General features: G+C 48.6%; 1 protein-coding gene across 3 annotated transcripts in view; it reads left to right on the forward strand.

The window, feature by feature from the left end:
* klhl5 (kelch-like family member 5) overlaps nt 1-13,800 on the forward strand; it is a 252,038-nt gene that overhangs the window by 51,239 nt on the left and 186,999 nt on the right. The window contains exon 2 of one of the 3 annotated variants that reach the window (XM_072496579.1): nt 698-755. The exons of the other annotated variants lie outside the window; for them this stretch is intronic. The gene's annotated coding sequence lies outside the window, so the exon portion shown is untranslated. The remainder of the gene's footprint in view (nt 1-697; nt 756-13,800) is intronic. 3 annotated transcript variants of the gene reach the window in all.

The following is a 13,800-nucleotide window of genomic DNA, read 5'->3' on the forward strand; positions in this document are numbered from 1 at the left end:
CAATTAAGGGACAATTTAGCGTGGCCAATCCACCTATCCTGCACATTTTTGGGGGGGCTGTGGGGGTGAAACCCACACAAACACGGGGAGAATGTGCAACTCCACACGGACAGTGACCCAGAGCCGGGATTGAACCTGGGACCTCAGCACCGTGAGGCAGCAGTGCTAACCATTGCATCACCGTGCTGCCCAACTAAGGGTCACTTTTTAAAAATAAGGAGCCATCCATTAAAGACAAAGAAGAGGAGAAATATTTTCTCTCAAAGGGTCATGAAACTTTGTAATTGTCTTCTTCGAAAGGCAGTAGAAGCAGAATCTTTGAATATTTTTATGGTGGAGGTAGATAGTTCTTGATAAGCAAGAGGGTGAGAGGTTATTGGGAGCAGGTGGGAAAGTGAAGTTGAGGTTACAATCAGATCTTATTAAATGGCATAGCAGGTTCAAGGGGCCGAATGGCCTACTTCTCATTTGTATGTTAACATGATGAAATAATGCAGGCCAAATTTTACTCCCTTGATGAAATGTTGTTGCTGCAGAGTATGAAGTTTGTTGAAGCTCATTTAATTCTTTGAAATTAATTGCATCTTTGTTGAAGGGTTTCATGAATCAATTGTCATCTAATCCAGGTCTTAATTTTAATCAAAAACATTCTTATTTTTTAATTCAAATTCATGTCCGACATATGAAAATTCTGAAGACGGTGCCTCAGTGGAAATGAAATATGGATGGTTTAGACTTCCTCTGATTGCGCTCTGGTTAGTACATTTGAATAAAATTCCTTTGGGTGCTATTTTAACACAGGCCTCAACTCATTTAAAATAGTCGGTTGTTAAAAGTTGCTCGCAACAATTAAACCTGTAGTAGTTTTGTAGCTTAACGGGTAACTTCCTACTGCTACTTTGTGCACTCATTTCTAATCTTTTTCTCATCCCATTCCTTTGGGTTCCCTCTGTAATCTTGGGTGCGATTTAACTAAATGGGAACAATGTCCCATAGCGAGTGCGTTTAGTCGTTTGCCAGCGCTCGCAGCAGCGAGCAACACAAGGCTATAAAATGCAACTCATGTGAACTCCTCAGGCATCCCTATCTCTGAGACACCCAAAGCAACCCCCGACGTCCCCCCCCTCCCCCAAGTCCCAACACACTATGGGAGGGTCCCCGCCCCTGCACCTCCCCAACACCGGTGCGGGCCCGATTGCACCCTCGGAAAAAATGCCAGCATGACACTTTGGCAGTGCCAACCTGGCACCCTGGCAGTGCCCCTGCCAGCTGGAAGTGCCACTTGGGTATCTTGGCAGTTCCAGGTTGGTAAACAGGCGGCACAGCCAGAGTGCCAGACTGGCAGTGTCAGGTGCTCAAGTGGCGCCAGCATTGCCAGGGTGCCACCCTGCCCAAAGGGCATGCACAAGGGGGCCTGCGATCCCCTAGGAGACTCCAATGAGCGCCGTACTGTCTGGTCCCCGATTCTGGAGGCCAGTACTGAACAATGCTTTCCTGAGGTCTCCGAGGCAAGGGAGATTGATCCCACGCCTCTGGTAACTCTGGAATCTGTCGCATCTACCATAAAAAGCATTTCTATAGCCATTTTGAGAAAAATAACTTCTTCGAATCCAGAGACTAACTGTCTCGCTTTAATATGCACATTGGCTAAAAATGATCCCGCCCACAATGGGTCGGATTTACTTGCAACATCCGATCTCGCAAGGCGTTGTGAGCCCGGTAGATTCCGGGAACGGGGTCTCCTGGCTTCTATTGGCCACGCTGCGCAGGCACAGTGTGGCCATTACTTCTCGCCCCTTGTTTTAAAAAAAATTATGAATATTACATGTTTCACAATTGTATGGAGGCACCTCAGAGTGCAATTTGCTCCATGTCGGCAACTTAAATATCTTTGCACCATTTGTAATGACCATTTTGAAATGTCTGTAATGTTTCTTTGACTGTATTGAAGTACATCAGGGTGCAGCATGGTGTCGCAAAACCTGAATATTATTTCACTTTGTGTGATGGCCACTTTGAAATGTTTGTAATGTTCTTTTGGATATTTTACGAATGTAGTATATTTTTGCAAAACAAAACGTCTATGGGCGGGAGGGGTCGGAGAATCGCCGGGGGGCGGCGTGAATCCCGCTCCCACCGGCAGCCGAATTCTCCGGCCCCGGGGATTTGGCGGGAGCAGGAATCGCGCCGCGCCAGTCGGCGGCTGCTGACAGCGCCCCCCCCCCCGGCAATTCTCCGGCCCGCGATGGGCCGAGTGGTCGCCGGTTTTTGGCCGGTCCCGCCGGCATAAATTACAACAGGTACTTACCGGCGGGACCTGGCTCTGAGGGCGACCTCTGGGGGCTCCTTCCGCGCCGGCCGGCACGGCGTAAACCATGCCTGCGCCAGCCTAGCCCCTGAAGGTGCGGAGGATTAAGCACCTTCGGGGCGGCCCGCGCCGGAGTGGTTCACGCCGCCGGTTCGCGGAGATTCCCGCCCTATATTTCTGACTTTTGTTTAATTTTAATGAGTTCGTGCCATTTATGGCTCTGTTTTGAAAATTCTAGCCACGATTTTGAACCGCAATAAAATCTGGCATGAGTTTAGTCGGGCAGATTTTGTGCTTGTTTGGTTTTGCTGCTGGTCCTGGCAAATCTTTCATGGTCAGAGTAATTTGAGTAATTTCAACAGCATTTCCATGTTTATTGGCAAGCATGTCTCCGACAGGAAAGGAAATTAATCGAGAGCATCAGGACCTCCATCAACGAAGGGGAGTTGGCTTCCTTCAGGGCAGCTGACGACATTTTATTTTTGAATTTCCAGAACAATGGGATTTAAATTTTAATCCACTACCCAGCACAGCAGCACTGTAATGACAAGAATGCTCGGACATTTCTAGTACCAGTCTTGCTACAGTTTTAATGACAAGAAATGCATTGTATAATTTTTCTCATGATTAACATGTTACCACATCTCCCCTTTAATTTGCAGTATAATCTTTCTTTTGGGATTTTGAGCAGTTGGAATAGCTACAAGTCTGATGTCTGATGACTAATGTGAATCCATGCACTTTTGCAGGTTAGGTGGAATGGCTGTGCTAAAATTGCCCCTTAGTGTCCAAAGATGTGCAGGTTAGTTGGGGTTACAGGATAGGGTGGGAGAGTGGGACTAGGTAGCGTGCCCTTTCAGAGGGTCAGTGCAGACCCGATGGGCCAAATGGCCTCCTTCTGCACTGTAGGGATTCTATGATTCTATGAAACATGTAAAAATGATTTATATAAACAGGTGTCAACCTTCCCGCTAACAGGTGTTAACTTTCCCGCTAACAGGTGTCAATCTTCCCGCTCCTACCGCTAAGGGGGATTCAGGACAGGGTAGTTTCCAGAGGGTGGATAGGAGAAGGGAGCGTCTCTGACATTTACAAGGAACGTATGGGGTCAGAGGAGACGCAGACCGAGGAGCTGAAGCGCAAGTGGGAGGAGGAGCTGGGATGAGAGATAGAGGGTGGTCTGTGGGCGGACGCGTTGAGTAGAGTCAACGCGTCCGCAACATGTGCCAGGCTCAGCCTGATACAATTCAAAATCGTTCATCGGGCTCACATGACAGTGGCCCGGTTGAGCAGATTCTTTGGGGTGGAAGACAGTGGTGTGTTGGGTGTTCTGGATCACGTACAGGTCACCAACACTTGAAATAGTGCAACACTATTTTATTGAATCATTAACTGTTTAAACATACTCAGACTGTGGGTTAATACGATACTAGCTTTAACTAAAGACCTTTGCCTTGTCCTAACCAGTCAATGCACTCAGCACAAGGTGAATGTCTGTGTTACAGGCTGTGAGCTCTGTCTTCCTAGCTAGCTGCAACTTGAATGAGCGGGAACTCTGATGCCCCCTGTCTTTATAGTGCGTGTGCTCTCACTGGTGATTGGCTGCGGTGTGTGTGTTGATTGGTCCCACTGTGTGTCCATCAGTGTGTGTCTGCACCATGATATACTGGTGTATATTATGACATCCCCCTTTTATAAAAAATGTACCTGTGTGGCAATAAATAGTGAATGGTGAAGGTTCCTGACTACATGTGTGCGAAATATTTACAGGACTATGTACATGAAAACTAAGCTATTTACGTGGGAAGGTGCCTGGTGCAGAAAAACAGTATGTCACAAGAATAACGAGATGAACACTATATACAAACCACTTAAACGATTAAACGGCAGAACAGAACAAATCAGAAAGTCCATAAGTCCACAAAGTTCACAAATTAAGTCTCTGAGGTGGGGAGCCGCTGGCTGAGGAGCGGGCTGGACTGCGTCAGAGTGAGGAGGATGCAGAGTGACCGGAATCTCTGCATAGTCCAGGTCAGGGTCAACAGGAGGGCGTGGCAATGGTGGAGGATCACGTAGCGAGCGCGGAACGAGATGAAGGGCACGTCGATTGCGGCGGGGCAGAATGGAGCCATCTGGTAGACGAACCAGGAGCGAGTGGGGGGCCACCTGCCGAAGAACCACAGCGGTTGCAGACCAGCCACCATCCGGAAGATGGATGCGGACGTTGTCATCTGGAGCCAGAGCAGGGAGATCAGCTGCACGGGAGTCATGAGCCGCCTTGTGCTGTGCAAGAGACAGCTGCATCCGTCGAAGGACCGGAACATGGTCGAGGTCTGGGACATGAATGGACGGCACCGTCGTCCTCAGGGTGCGACCGATGAGCAGCTGGGCTGGCGACAGGCCAGTGGACAGTGGGGCCGAGCGATAGGCCAGCAAGGCAAGGTAGAAATCGGACCCAGCATCGGCAGCCTTGCAGAGGAGCCGTTTGACTATGTGGACGCCCTTCTCCGCTTTGCCGTTGGATTGGGGGTACAGGGGACTGGATGTCACATGTGCAAAGTGGTACCTCCTGGCAAAGTTGGACCATTCCTGGCTTGCGAAGCAGGGGCCATTGTCCGAAATCACAGTAAGTGGGATGCCGTGTCGAGCAAAGGTGTTCTTACAGGCACGGATAACTGCAGACGATGTGATGTTGTGTAAACGTACCACCTCCGGGTAGTTTGAAAAGTAGTCTACAATCAGGACATAGTCCCTGCCCAGCGCGTGGAACAGGTCAATGCCCACCTTGGTCCAAGGGGATGTGACCAACTCATGGGGCTGTAGGGTCTCACGTGGTTGGGCCGGCTGCAAGCGCTGACAAGTGGGGCAGTTGAGCACTGTGTTGGCTATTTCATCATTAATGCAGGGCCAGTACACTGCCTCTCGGGCCCATCGGCGGCACTTTTCCACGCCAAGGTGGCCCTTGTGTAGCTGTTCCAGGACGAGCTGGCGCATGCTATGCGGGATGACAATGCGGTCCAGTTTCAGGGGAACACCATCTACTACCGCCAGATCATCTCTGACGTTATAGAACTGCGGGCATTGGCCCTTGAGCCACCCGACTGTCAGGTGGCGCATGACACACTGTAGCAAAGGGTCAGCCGCGGTCTCGCGGCGAATTTGGACGAGGCGTTCATCTATGGCAGGTAGATTGGAGGCCACGAAGGCCACATGGGTGTCAACCTGGCAGACGAATCCTGCTGGGTCACACGGAGTGTTGACAGCCCTGGAGAGAGCATCGGCAATGTTGAGGTCTTTGCCTGGGGTATATACCAGCTGGAAGTCGTATCGCCGGAGCGTGAGAAGAATACGCTGGAGGTGAGGCGTCATGTCGTTCAAGTCTTTCTGTATTATATTGACCAGCGGGCGATGGTCGGTCTCGACGGTGAATTGAGGAAGTCCGTACACATAATTGTGAAACTTAACGACACCAGTCAGAAGGCCCAGGCACTCCTTTTCTATCTGCGCGTAGCGCTGTTCCGTGGGGGTCAGGGCGCGTGACGCATATGCAACGGGGGCCCATGATGAGGCCACATCGCGTTGCAGGAGCACTGCCCCAATGCCGGACTGGCTGGCATCGGTCGAAATTATGGTCTCTTTGGCTGGATCAAAGAAAGCTAAGACCGGGGCCGTGGTGAGTTTGGTTTTGAGTTCTCTCCATTCACGCTCATGGGCAGGAAGCCATTGGAAGTCTGTCGTCTTCCTGACCAGGTTCCTGAGAGCTGTGGTATGAGAGGCAAGGTTAGGGATGAACTTCCCTAAGAAGTTGACCATGGCCAGAAATTGAAGGACCGCCTTCTTGTCCTCTGGCGTTTTCATGGCTGTGATAGCAGCCACCTTGTCCGCATCCGGCCGCACACCCAACTGGGAGATGTGGTCCCTGAGGAACTTGAGTTCCTTCAGACCAAAAGAGCATTTGGCTTTGTTGAGGCGTAGGCCCTGCTCGCGTATGCGTTTGAACATGCGCTGGAGGCGACTAACATGCCAAATTATTATGTCGTCGACATAGACGCGAACACCTTCAATGCCATCCATCATTTGTTCCATGATCCTGTGGAACACTTCTGAAGCAGATATGATCCCAAACGGCATCCTGTTGTAACAATATCTGCCAAAGGGGGTATTGACTGTACACAGTTTCCTGCTGGATTTGTCGAGCTGGATTTGCCAGAACCCTTTAAAGGCGTCGAGTTTGGTGAAGAGCTTGGCACGAGCCAGCTCGCATGTGATCTCTTCGCGCTTGGGAATTGGATAATGCTCCCTCATGATATTGCGATTCAGATCCTTGGGATCAATGCAAATTCTCAGCTCGCCGGAAGGCTTCTTTACACACACCATGGAACTGACCCAGTCGGTTGGCTCCGTGACTCTGGAGATCACTCCTTGGTCCTGGAGGTCCTGCTTGAGGCGGTCCTTAAGGGGTGCTGGGACCCTGCAAGGTGCATGCACCACAGGCGTGGCATTCTGTTTGAGTAGGATCTTGTAAGTATATGGGAGCGTGCCCATGCCTTCGAAGACATCGCGGTGCTGGTCGATGATGGTGGTGTCGTGTTGTGCCCTGAAGTCAGCATCCTGGAAGGCAGACGTGTCATCAGGACAGAGAGAGTGCACTCTCTGAACTAGGTTCAACAGCTTGCATGCCTGTGCACCAAGCAGGGAGTCTTTCGAGGAGCCCAAGATCTCGAAAGGAAGGATGGCTTTGCGTGACCTGTTCATCACTTCAAGTTGGCACAAGCCGCTGGCAGGAATGATGTTGCCATTATAATCCAATAGCTGGCAGGCTGATGGAAGGATGGCTGGTTTGACACGAAGGCTTTGGAAGTCAAACCACGCCATGAGATTGGCGGAGGCACCAGTGTCCAGGCGGAATCATATTTGGGACCGGTTGACCGTCAGGGTGGCACACCACTCATCGTCTGGATCGATGCTGTATACCGACAGCGGCTGGTGTCTTTGCTTCGGTGACAGCCTGTTTCTCGTTACGACACCGACTCGAAAAGGCGCCTTCGGGTCCTCGGTGTCACTGCTGTGTGGGAGGTCCGCATCGGACTCGGTAACCGTGGGTTGAATTGCCTGGACATTCCTGCGAGGCTGGCTGAAGCGATATGAATTGGAAGGCTGAGCTGCTCCGCAGAAGGCAGCATAGTGGCCAAGTCTACCACATTGTAGGCATTGTCGAGATTTTGCAGGGCATTGCCGCTTTAAATGGGCGGCGCCACAGTTGCCGCACGTCGTAGCGTCAGCACGTTCGCTGCGCCACCGCGCATGCACGGTGCAGTCATGCGTCGTGCGCGCCTGCGCATTACGTTCCTCAACGTCACCGTCCCCTCGTTTGGTGCGCACAAGCGCGGGAGTCTGCGAAATGGCCGCCCTCATCCAGGCTGAGGCCCTGGAGTTGCTCAATCACTTGGACCCGTTCCGCCTCATGGGGACCTTGCCGCGCCGTTCCAGCCGCTTGGATGTGGGAATACCGACTCGTGGCGTTTTCATTTAAGACACAGGTCTCAATGGCGGTCGCTAGGGTGAGTTGCTTTACTTTGAGGAGCTGCTGACATAGGGGGTCCGACTGAACACCAAAAACGATCTGGTCGCATATCATGGAGTCGGAGGTGGGCCCGTAGCTGCAAGACTGCGCAAGGATGCGGCGGTGCGTTAGAAAGGATTGGAAAGGTTCATCCTTACCCTGCAAACGCTGCTGGAACTTTCAAAACTCTACGCTGCAGTTAGTGTCAAAGTTGAGGAGGACGTCTTGAACTTTGTTTTATCTTCACCAGCCGCAAAGGTGAGAGAGTTGAAAATGTGGATGGCATAGTCCCCGGCTGTGGAGAGGAGAAGAGCAATCTTTCTGGTGTCCGAGGTGCCCTCCCTGTCTGTGGCTTCGAGGAAGAGCTGGAAGCGCTGTTTGAAAATCTTCCAGTTGGCCCCGAGGTTGCCGGCGATGCGGAGCGGCGGCGGCGGGCTGATGTTGTCCATGTTGCAGGATGACGGAATGCTGGCGGAAGGCAGATCACTTGCAGGTATCCCTGAACTGTATCATGATGTGTTGGGTGTTCTGGATCACATACAGGTCACCAACACTTGAAATAGTGCAACACTATTTTATTGAATCATTAACTGTTTAAACATACTCAGACTGTGGGTTAATACGATACTAGCTTTAACTAAAGACCATTGCCTTGTCCTAACCAGTCGATGCACTCAGCACATGGTGAATGTCTGTGTTACAGGCTGTGAGCTCTGTCCTCCTAGCTAGCTGCAACTCGAATGAGCGGGAACTCTGATGCCCCCTGTCTTTATAGTTTGTGTGCTCTCACTGGTGATTGGCTGCGGTGTTGTGTGTGTTGATTGGTCCCTCTGTGTGTCCATCAGTGTGTGTCTGCACCATGATATACTTGTATATATTATGACAGACAGGTGTGCAAAATGTGCGGGAGGACCAGCGAACCATGTCCACATGTTCTGGACATGCCCAAAGCTTAGCGGATTCTGGCAGGGGTTTGCAGATGTCATGTCCACGGTGTTAAAAACAAGGGTGGCACTGAGTTCAGAGGTGGCGATTTCCGGGGTGTCGGTAGACCCGGGAATCCAGGAAGAGAAAGAGGTAGACGTTCTGGCCTTTGCTTCCCTGGTAGCCCGGAGACGGATACTTATAGCTTGGAGGGACTCAAAGCCCCCGAAGTCAGAGACCTGACTATTGGACATGGCTAGCTTTCTCTGTTTGGAGAAAATCAAGTTCGCCTTGAGAGGGTCACTGTTAGGGTTCGCCCGGAGGTGGCAACCGTTCGTTGACTTCTTCGCGGAAAATTAATCGTCAGCAGAAGGGAGGGGGGGGGGTTAGTTTAGCTTCGAGTAGGGGGTTAATAAAGGTGGGACCTGTAAGGGAGGGAGACGGCTTTTGCACTATATTTATAGTTTCATGTACATTGTTAATTTTGTTGTTGTTATAGTACCAAAAATTACAATAATATGTTTATTAAAAAAAATTTTTTATATAAAAGCTTAATTTCTTCAATCTTTGCTCAATAACATGAAGTATCATTGTCCCTTGAGTAGTTTGGATGTGTCCTAAGAAAGGAATGTACTCAATAATCTTAATGGTATTCTGATTTCAGAAAACATTCTCAATTTGTGGATTTAGCGGTGCTTGAGTTACTTATAAATTATAGCAATTGGTAATTTAGCAGTTATTTGACCTAAGAAGACATACTGTCAAATTGATTTGAGAAATTTTTAAAAATGCATTGATTTCATGAAGGTATAATAAATTATGCAATTAATGATTTCCACTTCGTCTTGTAATTTTGCGCAAATAAATCAACAACTATATTAAGGCCACAGCTGGTGTGCAGTTTGGGGTTCTACACCAGACAGGATGATGCTTGTTTGGTGAGTTGGTGCAGACATTAAAAAAAATATATACTTTTTTTCAAACAGTCAATAAATCACACAAACAATAAAAGATACAGCCAAATTACAAACAATTTGTCAATTTTCCCCATTTTCTCACCTTAACTAACACAATACCCCACCCTCTACCCGCTGACAATGAACAAAACCTTGAGCAGAGACAGAAACAGCCTCCTTATCACATAAAATCCTTCTTCTCACCCTCTAAGAGCGAATGTAATTTTCTCCAATTGTACAAACTCAGCCATAACCCCAGCCACGCAAACACCTCCATCCAAATAGAATTCGCCGCCGGGTGATTAGAGTGGCAAAGGCCAGAACATGGCCCCCCTCTCCTCCAGTAGCTCCAGCAGCTCTAAAACTCTGAAGATTGTCGCTAAAGGACAGTGCGCCATCCTCATTCCCACGATCTCCAACAGTGTCTTGAAGATAAATCAAATCAAGATCGATGTCCAGAATCCCCCGAGTTTAGGGCATGACCAAAACATATTGATATGACTCGCAGGCCCCCTTGCCCACCTTGCGCATTTGTCCTCAACCTCAGGGAAGAACATGCTCATGCGAGCCCGAGTCATATGGGTCCCATGTGCCATCTTAAACTGTATCAGGCTCATCCTGGCACAGGGTGATATTGAATTCACCCGGTGCCTAATTTCACTCCAGGTACCGCCCCCTCCCACCCTCCGAAGTTCTATCCCCAGCTCCACCTCCCACTTCCATCTTACCTCCTCCACTGCTGCCTTCTCTGTTTCCAGCAACCACCCATAAATATCCACAATCCTCCCTTCCCCCAATTCATCCTGAGTTCGCAACTTATCCAGTAGAGGATACTTTGGCATGATTCCCGCATCTTGGGGCCAGTACTGACAAGCCCCCAACCCCAAAGTGCCGCCTCACCTGGTTCCATACCTTGAGAGATGACACCCTAACTGTTCTGTTGATATACCTACCTGGGGAGAACGGGAGGGGGGCCAACGCCAGGGCCCGTGGGCATGCCGCCACACAGGAGGCCCTCCACCTGTACCCATTCCAACCTCCCCTCCCTCTAACACCGTTGCACCATCTCCACATTTGCAGCCCAATAATAAACAGCAGGTTTTGGCGCGCCAGCCCCTCCACCCGCCATCCCCTCTGCAGAAAGGCCCTCCAAATCCTGGGCATTTTGCCTATCCATACAAATTCCGAGATTCATTTATTGACCCTCCTAAAGAACACCATTGGAAGAAATATCGGAAGGGAATGGAAAACAAATAAAAACCTCAGGGAATATTCATCTTTACGGTCTGCACCCTCCCCGCTAAGGGCAGTGGCACGGCATCCCATCTCTTCGGACCCCCTTTTACCCCTTCTACCAAACCCGTCAAGTTCCAGCCTTGTTTTGGCCAACTTGAATGGCAGGGCTCCCAAATTAATACTCCTCCCCTGGGTGTTCACCGGGAATACCTCTTTGCCATGTCCAATTTATACCCAGAAAAGGCAGCAAATTGCCCTTGTAGGTCCATTATGTTCCCCATACAGTCCAGCGGGTTTGAAACATGTAACAACAGATTAGCTGCGTATACTACACCCTGTGCTCCATACCTCCCCTTTTGATACCCCTACACTCTCATGATGCCCAGAGTACAATAGCCAAAGGCTCAATAGCCAACGCTGTCTTGTGCCCCTATGTAGCCGAAAATATCCTGAACTCATTGTGTTCGTCCTCACCTCACACTTGCCTTGGGGGCGGCACACAGCACTCGCACCCACAAAATGAACATTGGCCCAAACCCAAACTGCTCCAGGTCTCAAATAAGTACCTCCATTCTACCCGGTCAAAAGCCTTCTCTGCGTCCATTGATATGATAACTTCCGGCACTCTTCCCCTAGACAGAGTCATTATCACATTCAACAGTCGCCTAATATTACTCGATAACTGCTGATCCTCAACAAAACCAGTCTGATCCTCACGGATCCCTTCGGCACACACCCATCCAGCCACCTCGCCAGCATCTTAGCCAGCAGCTTCACATCGGTGTTTGTGCCGGTGCAGACTTGATGGGCCAAATGGCCTCCTTTTGTGATGTAACGATTCTGTGATTCAATGATTAGGCAATTGAGAGGGTACGGCTAAGTATAAGGCAACACAAATACCAAGAACAACTTAATAATTCGGGCTGTTTTGCTTAGAACCGAGGTGATTACAGACGATTTGACAGAGATGTTTTTAAATTATGAAGGAATGGAGCAAGATGGATTGGAACAAATGTATTCCAGAGGTTGTGGATCTGCAACAAAGGAGTATAATTGTAAGGTTTTGGACTGAGAACTGGAGAAACATTTTTTTACACAGATGATTGCGAGGCTGTGATGTGCACTCCCAGAGTTGGTAATTGAAAGCAGAAATCCTGTCAACATTTAAGTATAGGTTAGATTGATGGTTCAAGAAAAGTAGAATAAAGGGATTTGGGAACAGTCAGACAGCTAGGATTAGAGCTCCTGCTTGTGTGGAAGATAAACAGGTTGATGGGGTGGAATGACTTGTTTCTGTGTCATAGTTTCTATGTAATTCTATTTCACAAGACTCCAAGGGTTATTGCATCCAAAGTTACTTTAAAAAAAACAATGAACATTAGGAAATGTGTTTATTTTTAAACATTTCAACCTGACGCATAAGTGTAATTAAATAGGAGCACTAAGCTCGATTTACGATTGTGGCTAGAATTTGTGTCCGTTTATTGTGTACGATTTGATCTGTGAAATTGTGTGGGACAGAGCTGATTATAAGACTTCATGAGGAAAAGTATTCCTGTGAATAGAAAGTTTTCACAGGATTTGATTTGATGTTCCCCTTAGGTGTTAACAGTGGTTTAAAGACGCCCTTGTTCGTGCATTGCATTCTGAGCACTTTTTCTTTTATAAAAAAAGAGTTAATTGATTCAAAATAGATATGCAGTCATGCAATGGCAAACTAAAGACCACTATAATGAATTGCTAACTTTATGGTTTTCAGCACTTTACTACGTTTAAGTGTTGCCGTCTCGACTTTCTGCCAGACCCCTGATTTTCAGTAGATTGAGGATGGCAGAGGCAGAAAGCTGTACCAGCTTTGCTAAGTGCCCACTATCTTCGTCTTCTGGGAGTGGATCCTGTCAGAGAATGTGTGTGGGCCTGTTGTTCATGAATGCATTTGATTAAGAGAGTGAAACACAGACACTGCTATGTATTGCCCAGCATTCAAAAGACCATAGAGGAAGCCTCAGGGCTTCAAAACAAGGAGCTTATACCAGCGTGCTCTATCTAAATGGTGTACGAATCCCCCAGCAAACATTTTAAGAAGATTATTTTTTTCCCCGGCAGTTAGGCAGCTGCTTCTTTCTCCTGCTCTCACAAGCTTCCACTCTGCCATAGATGCTGACATTTGGAAAACCTGAGCCTATTTCTTGATACGGTGGCTAAAACATCCTTTATCATTGAATATTTAAGATGGCATCCTGAAACCATAATCCTGTAGTATTTTCTTTGTCTGATTTATGGCTTCTTTTCTTCTTGAAGTAATATTGTGTTTCAGACACACTCTGCAACCAGGAGGTTTAATTTTAGATCCAATTGGATTTTGGCACATAGGTGATTGGCAACGTAAGATGCCCTAGGTTTGGCTCAATGGTAATGTAAAAGAAATATCTGAAAAAAGATCCATAAACAAGATTTCTTGGCTATTTTATGTCAAAGATGACCACAGTAAGCCTTTCAGAGTTTAGAATCATAGGCCTGAATTTCACACTCCCCTGCCAATGGGGTTTTAGACAATGGGTGGGAAGGGTGTGTGAAATTCATAGTTCATAGAATCCCTACAGTGCAGAAGGAGGCCATTTGGCGCATCGAGTCTGGACTGGCCCTTGGAACGAGCACCCCACTTAAGCCCACTATTCCTATCCCTGTAACCCAGTACCCCCATCTAACCTTTTGGACACTAAGGGCAGTTTAACACAGCCAATCCACCTGACCTGCACTTCTTTGGACTGTGGGAGGAAACAGGAGCAACGGGAGTGATGTACCATCAATTC

This window comes from Scyliorhinus torazame, chromosome 3 (assembly GCF_047496885.1).
Source record: "Scyliorhinus torazame isolate Kashiwa2021f chromosome 3, sScyTor2.1, whole genome shotgun sequence".
In the NCBI taxonomy this organism is placed as follows: Eukaryota; Metazoa; Chordata; class Chondrichthyes; order Carcharhiniformes; family Scyliorhinidae; genus Scyliorhinus; species Scyliorhinus torazame.